The following is a 15268-nucleotide window of genomic DNA, read 5'->3' as shown; positions in this document are numbered from 1 at the left end:
AGGGAGGCTCCAGTGGGTTGACAGGTGGTTGGCTTTGAAGCGCTAGCTTCCAGGAGAGGGACTGCTCTGAATTTTCTAATTTCGCCATAGTGATAATGCGTTGTGTATTCTGGTGTGATTTGGAAATATTAAAATGCATCATTCAAAGATGAGCCGTCGCTGACTGGCTCTTCCCCGTCAACTGGGCGCACTTATATAACGGCGGTGCGGGCGGAGAGACAGGCTCGGCCAGAAGCGGGGGCGCGGGGAGAGGCTCGCCCGGCCCTCCGCCCCGCCCCCGCCCCGCCCCTCCTGGCCCCGCCCAGTCCCCGGCTGCCCGGAAAGCCCGGAGCTCCGGGCATCCTGCGCGGCTGGGACTCTGGCCCCGTGCACCCGCCCAGGCCCCTGGCAGCGCGACGCGGTTCCCAGCGGACAGAGCCCACGCCCTGGGGACCCGCAGCGGCGGGGCGGAGCGGAGGGGCGCCTGGCGGGCGCACCGGGGGCTCTGAACCGGAGCCTCGGGCGCGGGGCGGCGGCCCGGGCGGGCGGGCGACGTGCAGCGGGACGGCGGCCAGGCTGCGGGTCAGTGGCTGAACTTGCGCCCCTCCCCGTCGCGCGCGCCCCGCTGCCCGGGAGTGCGGAGGTCGTGGGGGGTGGGCGCGCTCCGGTGCAGCCAGCCCCGCGGCTCGGGTGCCCACGCCTGGCGGGCCCAGGCCCTGGAACGTGACCCAGCCTGCGCCCCGCCGGGTCCACTCCCCGCGCGTCCCGGGGCACAAGTGACCGTCCGGACTTCCCGCCGCCTGGCTGCGGTGCTGTCCGCAGCGGCCAGTGCCGAAGCGGGTGCGGCCCGGGCTCCGGAGCTGGCCTGCTTTCCAGGCCGCCACACAGAGTCCCGGGCGCTGCTTGGGGCACACGGCCGCGCGCAGTCAGCGGATGACCCCAGTTGCGTCGTGGGGCCCTTGGCCGGGCTCCAGCTCTGGCTCAGCGAACCTGTGCTCACCTGTCCCACGTAATGCCCCCAGCGACCTGGGGGCAGGCATTGTCACGTCTCCACAGTGAGAAACGCAAGGCGTTCAGTAACCTGATCTCGGTCCCGTGGGTCTTTAGGGCGTAACAGGATTGGAACCCAGTTCTGTGGGTGCCAGAGCTTCTTGCCAAGCGCGCAGATGTTGAAATTGATGCTGGAAAGGTTCGGGGTTTGTCCAGAGCCTTCCCTTTTGCAGAAAATCCCGTTTCCTAACCTCATAGGACAATTAAGTGAAAATGGTTTAATTTGCTCCCGGCTAATGTGTTTCTGGCCCTGGAGGGCTAGTGGCATTCGAGCCTAAAGTTGAACGTCCAGAAGGTATTCTCAAGTTCCAAAGCCGACTTTGACTTAGAATAGGAGCTCTTGGCTCTTGGCTCTTGCCTGCTTCCTGGGTGCCAGGCCCTGTAACAACAGCCTCAATCTTCACTGCCCCTTCCCATCTTACAGGTGGGGAAACTGAGGCACTGAGCGATGACATGGCTGGTAGGTGGCAGAGCCGGACATTCTAGCTTACTTGTAGGTGTAACCACTGCACACTGCAGTGGGAGCCAGGGCTCCAGGGTAGGCACAGCCTATCTCTGGATTGGAGATCGTTAGGCCATCATAGAGCATTCCTGAGCTTCCATTTACTCATAAGCAAAGAGAGAGCAATCACCATAGCTTTTGTCCTCCAGGGAACTAAGACTGGTGTGAATCAAGAGCTCTGTGTACTCTGTGTTGTCGTCCACTGCTGTTTCTGCAGCCTTTGCCTGGGGCCTGGCACTCTGTCCGACCCTGGTAATATGTCTGTCCCCGGAATGAATAAATCATCCTACGGCTGACCCCCAAATGGGCTCCTCTCTGTTGCCCACTGTGCTGGGCCTTTGGAAAGGGGCCAAGGCAGGGGACATTTGGGGCTGGGCCCAGCAGGGTGAGGGTGTCTGAAATCAGGTGGTACTGAATGAGATAGGATTTCTGTTTGTTGGCAAGGTGGCTAGGGAGGTGGAAAGGATAGGCAGCCCAAAGTGGAAGGTCCCATCTGCCCTTACCCTGCTGTGGGCAGTCAGGAAGGTCACTGACCTCCCTGAACTTACTTCTCCGCCGTGGATGTCACCATGGTGATGAGCCATGCTGGAGATTAAACAGCATAATACACGTAAAGGGTCTATTGACCCCCCCTGTTGACTCTACCTTTCAGTGTCCTTTATATCAGTTGGATGAATGTGGGGCTGGAGGAGCATGCAGGCCCAGCCTCCTGGAGCCTCAAATGCCAGGCCAGGGGACCTGGACTTCATGCCGAAGTCAAGGGAGCGCTAGAGGGATGTGAGCAGAGAGGGAGGTGGTGGGACTGTCATCTCTGGGCCCAGAAGCAGGGATCTCCAGGAGGAAGGTGAGTCTTACACTGTTGGCAGGTGTGAGACGGGTCCAGCCCCATGGAAGGGAATGTGCCAGCCAGGGTCTATCTGGTCTCTCTGGACCACACATGCCCTTTGACCCCACAACCCAGTTCCTAGAGAGCCCGCCACATGCAGGTGATTCCATGTGTGCAAAGACCAGGGATAACCTGCATCTGTTACCAGGGGCTGCTAAATGCACAGTGGCCCGTCCACACTGAGAATATGATGCAGCCTTCCCCAAAAATGTGGCGGCTCTAAATGGCCAGCAGAAGGAGCTCCAAAGCATAGTCAACAAAAGAAGCAAATTACGTTCAGTGCAACTAGTTGGCCGCTGTGCAGGGGGACGAAGTGTGTGTAAATGCACAGACTAGCTCCGGAAGGGCATGTGACATGCCCCCTAACAGTGCGCCCTAACAGGGAGGGACCTGGGTGCTGCAGGATGAGAGAGGGGCGAGCTAGCTCTAGCTTTTACCATTACCCCATTGATACCCCTTTGAATTCTAAGCCATACCCATGAGTTATGACTCAAAAATACCGTCTCAATCAAAACAAAACAAATAGAACAGTGAATGATTACAAGACCTTGGCCATGTGGCTACGGAAATGGGGACAGGCCAGGAAAGTTCTGGAACTCTGGGTTTGGTCATCACTATTTGCCACATTTCCTCTTCCTTGGAAGCTGAGAGGAAGTCAGTGATTCCTTCCTGCCTTTCCTCACTCTCGGACGAGTTGGTGCCTGGAACAGTTTGGCAGGGGGCATTTCCTCCATCATGGCTTGTTAATTAAGACAGGATACTAATGGGGTCACACTTGAGGACATACCTTGAGAGCTGTAACCTTCTCCTCAGCATGGCGAGCCACAGCCAGGACAGGTAGGGGAGGAGGACAGAACACTGGGCTGGCAGCCAGGAGACGTGGGTTCAAGATTCCACTTGGCCTTTCCTACCTGGGTTTTTCTGGACAATCACTCTGCTTCCCTGTACCTCGGTTTCCCCATCCACACACTGGCCCCCACGTGTGTGTAGGTAGGAGAAAGCACGGTCGTCTGCGCTTGCACCTACTAGACCCGAGCTATACAGAGTCCCATTCCTACTTCCCTCCCATCTGTAAAATGGGATCAGGGGATAACTTGGCCACAGTCGACATTCCTGAGGGATAGATTTCTGCTAACACACCAATTTAAAATGCCACCGGAATAAGAGCCTCCTAAGTGCCCTGTGCTGTACTTTACGAGTTTTAGTCTAACCCCCACTCCCCAGAAGGTCAGCTCCAGGAGAACTGGATTGCTGTCTGTTGTGTGCACTGATGTGTGCATGCCCAGCTCACAGCAAGCATCCCGTCGACACCTGTGGTGTAATGGGGCATGAATCCTGCCCCAACATGTGCAGCGGGGACTGTAGTCCCTGCGGTGGAAGCGTGTTGCTAACGACGTGAAGCTCATCCATGGGAGCTGGGGTCTGAACCCAGACGGTCTGGGTCTAGAGCCCACACTTTTAACAATGGTTAAATGGTTAAAATGTTAAATTGCAACAGATGGTGGCTTTTGGGTATTTGGTTTTATAAACGGATATTTTTTTACATTTAACCATTTTTCAATGCTTAAATGGTTTAAAAGGCTCTGCCAGCTCACTGGAGCCTGCCTTGTTTCTAGGCACCACCTCCTCTGTGTGGCTACTGTTTGTGCCCCAGAAAAGTGACCACCAGCTCCGGTTTCCAGAGTTCGCTGTCACTTGTGAGCATCTGAAAATGCACGTGTCAATTACAGAGTGCCTGTGCCAGACGGACCCAGGGGGTGGCGGTGATTTCAGTACCTCGGACCTTATGGGGCCATTTCTTCCTGTTTCAGCGCCTGCAGACCCCCTTCTCCCACCTCCCCCTTCTCCCACCTCTCCCCCAAGGTCTGTGCATGAGACGGGTGGCCTGCCCCCGGGATGCTCTGTGATCCGCACCCACTGCCGGGACCCCGCATCTCTGCCCATGCAGCATGTCGTGCTGGCCAACCGGGGTGACCCAAAGGAGCAGGACACAGAGGAGCCAAAGGCAAGTGCAATACCCAGGCCAGGCACGGAGGGCTCACGTGCTGGGCCAGCATTGTTACCAGCTGCATGTTTAATGTTTCCTGTGTTCTGAGCTCTGCGCCGGGAACTCCTGTGCCTTGTCTCTGAACCCTCTCAACCCTGCAAGGTTGGTATTTTTACCCCCACTTTTCCATGAGGATAAATTAAGGCACAGAGAAGTCAAGGAGCTTGCCCAGGGTCACACAGTAAATGGCAGGGCAGGATTTAAGCTCAGAGAGTCTGGCTCCTGAGCCCAGCCACTCCAGGAAACTTGGGGTCGCTGGTGACCATTCTGGGGTGAGGTGAGCAGTTCTCACATGGAGATAGCCCAATCCATTCTGAAGTCTAAATAACTGTCGCCTACCAAAGGGTCTGTTCCATAATAGGTACACAATGATTTTTTTTCTCTTTCCCTTGTTATTGTAATAGTACCAGAGAGAGATGACCAGGTCTGCTTAGAAACACAAAAATAAAATAACCCTCTGTATGCATTAGGATGAGGCTCAGCTTCACATAACAGAAAACTCCCCCAAGTCATAGTGATTTAGACAACAGCAAAAGTTGTTTCTTTCTCATGTAAATGACATATAAAGGTAGGTGGTTTGGGGCACTACGGAGGTATCACAACCAATAAGGGCCAGACTCTGTCCATCTCATTGCCCTACTATCCTTAGCATGCTGCTTCATAGTCCAAGGTGGCTGCTTGAGCACCAGTCCTCATGTCTGCATCCAGCCAGCATGAGAGAGAAAGAGGTGAAAAAGAGGCCTTCCTTTTATGAAGATGTTCCAGAAGTTGCATACCATACTTTAGTATGCCCTTATTGGCCAGAACTTAGTCACACGGCCCCACCTGGCTGTAAGGAAGACTGAGAAACATATTTATTCCAGGTGGCCATGTGCCCAGCTAAAAATCAGGGTTCAATTCCTAATAAAGAAGGGTAGAATGGATACTGCGGAGATGACTGGCTGTGTCTGCCACAGCCACAGAGAGATGTGTGAGGAGCTTAACTCAAGCTTGGCTCCCCTTAAGCCAAAGCTAAATCCCAATCATGGTGGCACTTTCTTGTGTATATCTTCCTCGTGTGACCGTCACAACAAGCCAGCCCCACTTTCTGGGTGGAGGTGCGCTCAGAAAGGTCTAAGGACTTTCTGGAGGCAACAGGTGCAGAAGGCAGTGGAGCAGGATTAGAACACAAGAGGGCTGACCTCAATCACAGTAACAGTCACCCCATGGGCTTCCCGGGCCCTGGCAACCCTTCCTAGCCTATATAACCTTTACAGCCAGCGAGGGAAGACCTGGCATCTCCATGTGCTGTTAGGTAATGTGCTCGAGGTTCCACAGCCAGTCTGTGGAGACACTGGGACTCGCATCTGGACCGTCTTACTCCTGAATCCATGCTCTGACCACCACCCTCCATTGCCACACAGAATCATCAATTCTCCCTGAGGCATCTAGTCTGCAAAGCTGGTTAAGGTTGAGATGAGAGATTAGGCTAGGGAGTGCCACTGGTGTCTAATAGCCTTCCATTAAAAAAAAAAAAAAGGAAAGCACTTCTTTTGTAGTGTTGGTTTATTCCAGAAATAAATGTACTAGAATTCTGATTTAAGAGGACTGTGATATCTAAAGGCAGGGACCCAGGTTTTAACAGTTTAACCTTTCTCATGGTATCTAGAACCGTGTGATGCAGGCACCATCTTGTAATAAATGTCCTCACTGTTCAGATGCAGCGGTGGGGTAGGGAGGGATGGCCTGCATGCCCTTTAACTAAGCCCCTACTTCCCTCGTGCAAATAGCCAGGACCCAAACTTTGCTGGGGAGTTGACTATAAAACACACAGTGGCCAAGAGTCTTTTCCTAAACATGCTTGTAAGTAAGCATCATCAGAGATTTAGCCTGGTTCCCAAAAGAAAGACATGAAAAGTTGCATAAATTAAACTATTTTTCTCTTTGAGTCTTGCTCAGTCTCCTTGTAGAATCCTGTTCATGAGCATGTCCTTGAGGTCTTCCCTCTCTGGCAAGAAGACACATGTGCAGAGTCCCCGCTAGGTGCCCGGTCCTGTGTTAGCCCTTAGCAAACACTAGTTCATGGCCCCAGTGCTGCCTTCTGTGTTGGAGTAGGAGCTGCAGGGGTAAGCGCAGCTCTCAGACCCACGGTGCATCAGAGCTGGGGGGCGGGGAGGGGGGGTGTGTGTCTGTTACTCCAGCCCCTAGTACCTTCTGTTCCACCCTGCTGACTCCCAAAGGAGCTTTTTTCTGCAAAAGAAAATTCTGTCTATTGAACCAAATATCCAAAATTCACCGTCTGTTGCAATTTGAATATGAAAAGTCTGTGCTGGTCAAGAATCCTCTCGGAAGGGATTTCCCCCCCTTGGATTTTGACAATCAAAATGGCAAAATCGACCCTCTGTTCTGCTGAAAGTGGGCTTTCTTGTTCACTGCCAACCACACTGTTTTCTTCACTCTTGTCTTGCTCAACATGTTCTGCGCTGCCTTCTCCTTTTTAATGGGTGTCCTCAAGTGGATGGGAATGTTCTCCACACAGTAACACCATGTGCTAATGGCCAGATCTATTTAGGGCAGAGTCAATTAAGTGCAAATCCTGTGTGAGAAATGGTGGAAGAACAAAAGGCTTCAGAGTGGCTTATCCCAAGCGCCCCTGTCTCCATGACTATAGTTTGTGGGCAAACTAAGAAAATACTCAGGAAAGATTTTCTTGTAATAAAGAAGCTGAAACAAAGGGCCAAGGACAGCAGTAAAATTATTAAAAAGTACACTTATTTTGATTTTTGATTTATAATACGAGGAGATAGAGAAGTACAATAAAATACATGGAAATGTTTCCTCTAATTGGAAACAAACAACTTCCCCTCTGTGCTACAGCAGAGGAGCTGAGCAGAGAGAAGGGGGCAGCTCTGGCAGGGAGGCAGGGCAGAGGTGAGCTGGCCACTTGACCCCACGTGCCACTTGACCCCAGGCAGCTGTGGGGTCTCCCTCAGGAGGCACGGCTCTAACAGAAGCCAGGGCGTGCTCCCGGCTCTCGGCTTGGCACGGCTACTCAGTGGCCAATCACACCACCTTTCTGAGTGTCTTCCCACGGCATGGGATGATGATAATATTTACTTTCACTGGGGGGATGTGAGACTCACATTCAGGACCGCGCATGTTGGGAAGCCCTTGGTGAGCTCCACTGTTACGGGGGTGTGTCCCTCACAGGAAATCAGCACAGACCTCAGGCCCTGGGAGCTCTCCAGGGTCCTGAAAGAATTGTTCTTCACTTTCAGACTCCAGGGATCAGCATAGTCTGTGCGTTGGAAGGGAGCGAGGGAGAGTGTCATTATTGTGCACCTACTGCATGCCTGGCACCTTGCTAGGTACTCTGCGGCACTATCTCATTACCACACATGTTTGCTATCCTGGCTCTTTGCCTCTTCCTGGCCTGAGCTCTGCCCTCCTGCTCCTTAAGCCCCCTGATGCCAACCGCTGTCCTGACCTTCTCTGTCATTCAGTCCCCAGCACATCTGCCCAGGCAGCCTGCTGAGCCACAGGCCAGCTTTGTATCCCCTGGCCCTGGGAAGACCGAAATGGGCATGTCTGGGGTGAAGCTTTGAACAGAAAAGCTGGAATAGTTGAAAGAGAGGTTTACAAGGACCCATTCTGAGTTCTCTCTACTATTCTGGGCACATGCATATGTTTGATTTAGAAAACTTGGAATCTGAGCCCTGAGTGCAAGGACATCCAGGTTGTCATTCTGTAACCTCTACCCCTTGTAATGAATTGTTGCAATTATTTCTATATAAGTCAGCCTCCACCACTGGGCTGTGAGCTGCTTGAGGGCAAGGCCTGTGTCCTATTCAGCCATCTAGACTCCGAGCAGGCACAGAGCCCTGATGATAGCAAGGGTTAGGATTAGGCAGTGTTGATGGATCCAACACACACAATGAATGGAAGAGTAAGTCTGCAGCTTGGGTCTCTCTCCCAAGACTGGCTTCAGTGGGAGAGAGTTCAATCATAGCAGGCTGCACTGACTGAGTACTTCCTGGGTGCCTGGCCCTGTTTTAAGAACTATGTGAATATTAGCACATTTAGTCCTTACCACAGCCCACAGGTAAGGACTGTCATGATCTCCATTTTACAAGTGGGGAAACTGAGGCATGGGGATGTTCCTAATTTGCCCAAGGCCACACAGCAGGTAAGTGGCAGAACAGAGATGTGAACCGGGCTGGGCTCCAGTCAAGCTCATGTGTTAACTTTCTGTCTCTTGCCCATCCCCTGCCCCAGTGCTGAGGTTTGGTCCCTTCCTCCTGTGCAACTAGTTACCTAAACCTTGCGTTCTTTTGTTGATCATGCCCAATGAGCATTCTGCAGCTTGGATGAGAAGGAATATCCCGACTCCCGCACCTGCTGGGGACTGGGGCAGTGATCGAATCTCCGTGCCTCAGTCCTCTCGTGTTCAGGGGATCATCTCTACTCTGCAGAGTTGCTAGGTTGTGAGAGGCCACATGGACGGAGAGGACACTTTAGTGTCCTGTTATTATTGATGTAAACTGTGATGGGAATATGGTAAATCATGACTGACAGTCTTGAGGTTTTTTTCTCTGCTATTTCTCTTTCAGAAAAGGAAAGGGGGCTGGCCCAAAGGCAGGAAAAGGAAACCACCGAGGGATATTTCTGTTCCCCATGCTCCTATGACAGGGTAAGACGGGGCAGACTACCTGACGGTGTGCTAATACAGTGGCCATGTGTGCAGGGCCTGGCCGTGACCCCATCTCAGCCTTGATCTGTTTTCCAATGGGGGCCACACACCATAGGGAGGGGGTGCAGGTTGTTAGTTCTTTAAGCTGTAATAAGGTTCTGATGCTCAAAGGAGAGGACGAAGAGCTGTGTGTGGGTCACAGACCAGAAGGGGGTGGCTTTGGGGCCAAGCAGGTCTGGTTTCCCTTCCAGGCTTGCAGATGTGGGTGCTCTGGGGTGAGCTAGTTAACCTCCATCAAGGCTCAAGACGCCCCTCCCAGTGCCCTGAAACTTTGTCCCTTGTCGCCTGGCATCTTGGGCTGCAGAAAACAGATCCCATGACAGTCACTCTGCACTGCTCTGCAGGTCACCCTGCTGTTCTAGAAGCTTCTGCTCTTTTCCCTTTATCCCCATGTTTCTCGGGGTGAAGGCTTTCTTCTCCATCTCCTATAACCCTGTGGACAGGTGGCATTATGTACATCCATTCCACAGAGGGGGAAACTGAGGCTCACACTTGCCGCCCCCTCTTGGCATGCCTCGTGCCTCTACCTTGGGGAGCCTCTTCTGGCTCCTTTGTCTTTCATGAGTCTCTGGATAAATCAGCCATTTGAGTATTTCCCCCTCTTGAATTAACCTCCATTCACTGGTTAGATTGGAACTATGGGCAAACCAATGATTACTTATTTTTATTAAAAAAAAAACCAGGAAGTGGAAATCGCTCCCCCAGGCCCGCTGCCCCTCCCAGCCCCCTGCAGTTGCTCAGAGCTGCTGCTTGTTCCATTCCTAGCACAGGTACAGGATCTTCCTAAACGAGCAGAGGAGCCAGCTGAGGGCCAGGCACCCGGATCTGCCATTTACGGAAATCATGAAGATGTTGGCGGCTCAGTGGGCTCAGCTGTCTCAAGAGAAAAAGCAAGTAAGTCCTTTTCTGCATAGAATGAGGAGAAAGTGGCCCCCAACAGCCTCCATCTGGGGCTGTTCCCCCCCAGCCCATCTATTCACACAGGAGCCACAGGGAACCCTCTGGAAAGCAGGTATGAGATGCCTCTCACCCCACCCCTTAAAAGCAATTGTCAGTTCTCCCTTGCTTTTGGCACTCACCATTTAGCAAACTGGGTTAAGCAGAATGACTAACCCACGAAACAGGTAAGTTGTCAAATAAGTTTGGGAAATTCTGTAGTAAGTCCTGTGAAATAGGTTTTTCCCTCTGCAGAAGGTTTTGGGAGCATTTAATAGGATTCTGTTTACTTAAAAAGTATTTCACTTGAGGCCCATGCTCTCGTGGAGGGAGGCGTGGAGGGAGAGACAGAGGAAAGCACTTTGGGGGCATGAAAGTCTCCAAGTCTCAGCTCTAGGGTGAGACAGTTCTCAAACTAATTCTAATTCTACATGGAACCCCCTTTCTACAGAGCACCTGTAATCTTCCCCGCAGTTTGTTCTTGGGGTCACAGGGAAGGAAACACCAACTTGTGGGTTACAGCCAAAGCCCCTTTAGTAGGGCAAATGTGTCCCCTGTCAACTTCTGCCATCCCCCTTCTATACTTGTCAGCCACACTGGTCAAGCCATGCCTGCTCCAATGTCACCTCCTACGAGAAGCCTTCCCAAACCCCCTCTAAGTAGGTCTGACCCCAAAGCCCATATTTTTCCCAGAACAGCCTCTTGCTTTCAGAGTGTCATTTCTTTGGGTCAAATGCAATGACCCTGAGATGAACGTCTTTAAACCTCTGCACTTTCAACTTGTGTTGGCCACAGAAAACCCGTGGTTCAAATTAACTATTAGGGAGAAGTCCTTATTTGGGCTTGGGGGGGGTGTCCATATCAACCCTCGTCTTACAACCCAGCTTTACAACCACTTGGGAAATAGATCCAGTGCCCAGGCACTGGACAACCCCTGGCCGTCCTGGACAGGGCAGGCCCCTGACTGTGACCAAGAACTAGACAGCTGGTCTCAGAGGAGGGGAGAGAAGGCGGGACTCCACTGAGCATCTCTGATTCTGGCCCTGGCTTATGACTCAGAGAAGCCACTCCTTCTGCCAGTACAGGAGAGGCAGGAGGTTTAAGCCAATGGAAACATCAGAAGTGGGGAGGAAGTGTCCCCATCACACACATGTTAACATGTCAAACCAATTAAAGCAAAGCTACTGTGGTTACACTTGGGTGAGGATGGTTAGGGCAGGTCCCCACCTGTTACAGTGACTTAAGCCCCTAACACTCCAGTCTGAGCGGCTGAGACAAAATTACAATTTGCTGTGCAAATAAGCAGGGTGCTGGCAAAGCCTAGCGCATCTCTGGTGGGACATCCAGAGGCAGAGTCTCTGATCCAAGGTTTAGGGTATCACTGAGCTATTTTCATGATCTCAGAAATCCTCCACCCTCTCCCTGCCCCAGCTGCCATGGTTGGAGCTCCTCCAAAGCTTAGTTTTAAAAACCCTGCCTTACACCATCATCAGCTGTCCCCTCGGTGGGACTCAGGTCCCTGTAAGAATGGGGCTGAGGCTGTGTGCCCCCTGACAGGTGGGAAGAGGGTCCAGAAGCCTGAGGAAAGAGGTCATCTGATGGCCTGCTCCACACTTTAGGAGGACCAACCCAGCATATCAATGCTTTAAAATAGTTTTAACTTAATAACATGATTATTTATTTCAAATTACCAAGTGCCTCAAGTAAATAACCACTGTGGATATTCATTACCCGACAAGTGTTCTTGGGACAAACTTCCCCCACCCACACCACCCATGCTGTCCCCCTGTTGTCCCTGGGTTACACCTGCCTGGTGTGGCTGGAGATGAGTCAAAGTCCCCACCCTCAGAGGCTCAGAGTCAAGGGGGTCAGGACCCCTGAAGGGGACGCATACAATCTAGGGTGAGGATTGCCTGGGACAAAGGTCTGTACCAGGGACTGGCATGCTCCAGGAGGTCTGAGGGCACAGCCCAGCCTGAGGGTATCAGAAAAAGATTCTTGAGGAGGTAAATAAATTTTCTATGATGGATCTTTAGGATAAGTAGGATTTATCCAGAGGAGGAAAGGCGAGATGGGTGTTTCTTTTCTTTTCTTTTCTTTTAAGATTTTATTTATTTAACAGAGAGAGACAGCCAGAGAGGGAACACAAGCAGGGGGAGTGGAGAGGGAGAAGCAGGCTTCCCGCTGAGCAGGGAGCCCGATGCGGGGCTCGATCCCAGGACCCTGAGATCATGACCTGAGCTGAAGGCAGACGCTTAACCACTGAGCCACCCAGGCACCCTGAGATGGGTGTTTCTGATGGAGGGAAAACAGTAACCGAGGGAGTAGCTTGGGGCTGGCTCTGATTTGTCTCTTTATCAACAGTACCCAGCCCAGCACGCTGCACAGGGTAAAGCACTGATTTTGTATGAGTGATGATTGAATAGAAGTGGCATGTCCCTTGAGAGGGACCTAATAGTGCTACCCTCCTCTGCAATCACCAGATCACATGTGACAGAACGGTGAAAGCCTCAGGGTGGGGGGAGGGGCAGATTCCTGTCGATTGGAAGAAAACCTTCTGTAGGGTCAGCATCATTTAAACAAGGAATGAGCTTGCTGGTGGGTAGTGAGGTCCCCATCCCAGGGGTGTGCAAGCAGAAGCTGGGTAGTAGCTTCTTGGGACCTTCCTAGAGAACCCAAGGCAAATTGGACAAGAAGACCACCCCCCCCCCCACCTCCCAGATCAGGAGAGTCTGAGAATCACCACTGTGCTCCTTCTTCCAGAGGTACGTTTATGAGGCGGATAAGGACAAGCAACGCTACATCCGTGAGCTGCGGGCCTACCAGAGCTCCCAGGCGTGTGGAGCCTTCTTGCAGAGGCAAGCAGCGCACGAGGCACGCACACTGTTGGGTGAGTGGGGCCCGGCCACGGGGGCTGGGGCTAGCTCTCCCTGCCACTCTGGGATTTTTTTCAGCATGAAGCGTGTTTAGAAAGCCCTTGGGGCTAGCCCTAACCCCACCCAGTGTTCGCACCAGTCACCTCCAGTTTAAAAGCCGCATCCTCTTATCCTTTGGATATGAGCCCTTTATCTAATAGATGGATTGTGGTGGCCCCTGCCCAGCAAGACACCCTGCACTGGCTTTCTTCCTGTCCTCCACTCACCGGCCCCCACCCCCACCAATGCTTCCTGGCATCACCACCCAAAACACCACTCACACCAAATCCTTGTCTTGGGGTCCAGCTCTGGGGGTCCCAGCTGAAGGAAGAGAAGAGAGCTGCATTTATTGAGTGTCTACTCACCATGCCTTCACCATGGAGGGCACCTCCCATTCATCGTCTCTTCCTCCTCATTGGAAGGCATCACCAGCCCCCTCCTAGGGGCGCATGCCCATGGGGCAGTGTTGAGAGTCCTCAGCAGCAGGGGCCCGGGAGCTCAGGTCCAGGGAGGTGGGCTCCTCATCAGTGGTTCGGGGTCCACCACCGTCCATGCGGAGTGCTGTGCCCTGCGCTCTCTGTGCCTGGGGCTGACCACCGTCCCCAGGGCTTCCACGCAAAGCCCATCGGGCCCCCACGCTGCCACTTCTCACTCCCACCTGAGCTCTCGCCTCAGTGGTCAGGGCGTGGGCTCGGGAGTCCAAGTGCCTGGGTTTAAATCCCGGCTCTGCCACATGCTGGCTCTGTGACTCAGCACGAGCCACTGAAGCAGTCTGTGCTTCGGTGTCCTCGCATGAAAATCGGCTGTAATCAGTCCCTCTGGGCTGGGCTTGGTGCAGAGCAGAGGGGTTAAATTGTAGGGAGCTTGGTGCCTGGCACATGGCAAGAGTTTGGCAAGCTTTCACTCTGGCTACCCCCCTTTTCACTCTGCAGCAAAGGCACCGCACCCCAGCTTCATCCAGAGCAGGGATCAGCAAACTGCTGCAAAGGGTTAGACCATAAATAGTTTACCTTTTGTGGGCCACGTGGTCTCTGTCACAACCGCTCGGCTCTGGTTGAAGCAGGAAAGCAGCTACAGATGGTGTATATTGTGTGCCAATAAAACTTTATTTATAAAAACAAGCAGAAGACCAAGTTGGTCCACGGGCCTCTCCACTCTGGCGCGTTGTAGGTACTGGGTTTCCACCTCACATTTATTTTTAATCAAGCACCTGCCCATTAAAAAACCATCAACCTGAAAACCACTGATCTAGCATGTAACTATTAGCAGACAATCCCTGAGCATAGTGGGGCCTCCGGTCCTCGCTATGAACGTCAGAGCTAAGAAAACTGTGCCCTGAGACCCTTGGCCAAGGGTCCACTGAGAGCAGCTGTCTTCCCTGCTGGTGTTTTCCTCCCTAAGGACGCCGCTTGTCAGACTTAGCAGGGAGCACCTCGTCTTACTTAATCCTTCAGGCTCGTGGGAGCCCCTCGGCCTGCTAACCGTTGTGGTTGTTTGGAGACTGTCCCCACACAGAAAGCTAGTGTGATACAAAGAAAGACGATTCCAATAGAGCGTGGTTTTTAAACAAACAAGTTGTGCCTGATGGAAAACATGGTAATTGTTTAAAGCTTACCATATAAAAATCTATTAATTACAATAAACAATTTTTTTTTAACATCACCTAGAATCGGCCATGCTAATCAGAAGAATGCACTCTTTTCGTTTTTTCCTGGTTTCTGGCTCATCGTTCCATAGCTGGTCAGATGCTTATACATGGAAGTCAGGGGTAGCCTCGTGGGTTTTAGGGCCGTTCAGACCTCAGTGGGACCTGAGCCGCTGAAGCCAAGCCCTGGTCCTCCAGCAGGAGCCTGGGGTCACTTCTTAGCCTCGGGAAGCACTTCCGACCCTCAAGGTGACCACTCCTCCCTCAGATGCTTTCTGATGCCACCTGTCTTCCAGCAGGACCAGGCACACCAGGAAACAGATTAGACAGGGAGGGCCTTCCATTCTCAGCACTTGATGTAAGTATTTGTTTTCAGGGGTGGGGGGCGGGTAGTGGTTTTGAAACATCACCTCATCGGGCATGGGAGACTGAAAAATGTTCACCCCCAAAGATACCTAGGTCCCAGTACCTGTGACCCATGAATGTTACCTTACGGACAATGGGGCGGGTCTTTGGGGATGTGATGAAATTGAAATAAGGGCATCAGATAGCCACAGGTGGTCTTACAGGAGGGAGACG

At 52.5% G+C, this 15268-nt stretch overlaps 1 long non-coding RNA gene across 1 annotated transcript; it reads left to right on the top strand.

Moving 5' to 3' along the window:
* The first annotated feature begins 360 nt into the window (after positions 1-360).
* Positions 361-15031, top strand: LOC129045948 (uncharacterized). Its single transcript, XR_010408346.1, has 5 exons — positions 361-561; positions 9054-9133; positions 9959-10087; positions 12893-13019; positions 13351-15031. It is a non-coding gene; the product is annotated as an uncharacterized LOC129045948 (long non-coding RNA).
* Positions 15032-15268: the final 237 nt, after the last annotated feature.

This window comes from Mirounga angustirostris, unplaced genomic scaffold (assembly GCF_029215605.1).
Source record: "Mirounga angustirostris isolate CCGP_5_RB_7025 unplaced genomic scaffold, mMirAng1.0.hap1 SCAF_2, whole genome shotgun sequence".
NCBI classification, from domain to species: Eukaryota; Metazoa; Chordata; class Mammalia; order Carnivora; family Phocidae; genus Mirounga; species Mirounga angustirostris.
The sequence above is the reverse complement of the archived record's forward strand: the minus strand, read 5'-3'. Positions and strand labels throughout refer to the sequence as shown.